The sequence below is a fragment of the Protopterus annectens genome, chromosome 1.part1 (genome assembly GCF_019279795.1).
Source record: "Protopterus annectens isolate FY-2018-M chromosome 1.part1, PAN1.0, whole genome shotgun sequence".
Classification (NCBI taxonomy): Eukaryota; Metazoa; Chordata; order Ceratodontiformes; family Protopteridae; genus Protopterus; species Protopterus annectens.
This window is the reverse complement of record NC_056726.1, coordinates 50,695,040-50,696,426: the sequence shown is the minus strand read 5'-3', so window position 1 is coordinate 50,696,426 and position 1,387 is coordinate 50,695,040.

The following is a 1,387-nucleotide window of genomic DNA, read 5'->3' as shown; positions in this document are numbered from 1 at the left end:
GCTAAAGTTAAACTAGTTATGACAAGAGTACACCTCTGAAGAAGCTCACATTAGATTGGGGAACCTAATACTAAAACATGCAAATGGAAAAAGTGACTGCTATATTACATGGTCCTTTCCAAGATTATGAAATAAACTTCTCCTGACAATCTGAAAGAATCAGTCATCTGCCTTCAGAAATAATTTTTTTCTTGGCTTGAATGCTGCTTGGGATATCTTGCAGTCACCCTAATATTTATGAATATTGGGCTTGTTTTTAGCTACATGTTTCTAAAGTTTGGCCAAACAATTCACTTATGGGTACTGATGAACTTAGAAAAAGAGAAAAACCTGACATGTTTATGGCTTGTGGGTTTTAGGTTTTTTTTATCTGACAGTACCATAAAGACTTAAAAAAGTTAAAATTAAAAATTAAAAAGTCATGGGCATTCAGAAGCCACATAGCTGAAAAGCTGGTATGTCCTTAAGGGATCATTTGAGTATATTGCACGGGCCTCCACTACATGAAATTTCAAGTATAACACAGTAAAGGCTATAGCCTGACTGGGGTTTTCATTGATTATTATTTACTAAATGGCATTTCTGTGTGACATTTTTATCCTTTGGTATGTGTTGGGGCATCCATATATATAGATAAATGTATGGGATAGCTTCATTTAATTAGATCACATCCTACTTTAACCTTCTATGAAAGCTTGCAACAACTCCTTTCTATACTCTTAATCAATGTGTGTTTACTGTACTAACCACTGATGAATGCAACCAAACGACTGAACAAAATGTCCTTTCAACTGTATTGTTGATTGTAACACACTGTGCTCCTTATAGTATATTTACATTTTGCTCCTTTCTTGGCATCAAAACTGAACCTTATTATTTTTTGACTCTGTACTGTACTTTATTAACATCTGTATTGTATTTATTGTACTTTGCTGTATGAATCTGAAAATGGGATCCATGCCCCATCAGACTTTCCTGGTAAACAAATGTAAAATAACTAAATAAATAAATATATGATTTACCCTCAGTTGATCGACTTATACGAATGTTGGCATACTGAAGTTAAACCACTCTACATGGAAAACGGAATTGCCGACTACCTAGTATGCATGTGCCAAGGTTGCATCTCAGCATATGCAAATATTACTTAGACAACATATACAACAGGCCTCCACATCCCATGCTAATTATAGAACAATCCCTGGGAAAAAAGGAACATTACCCCTCCTGGGGATTGTTAATCTGAGACACCTGTTTACTATTTGCATAGTTGACCAAATACTGTAGATTAAGCAGATGTTGACAGAACTCCTTGGTGACTAAACTAATGGAGCCCATATACATAAATAAATATATATATATATATATATATATATATATATATATA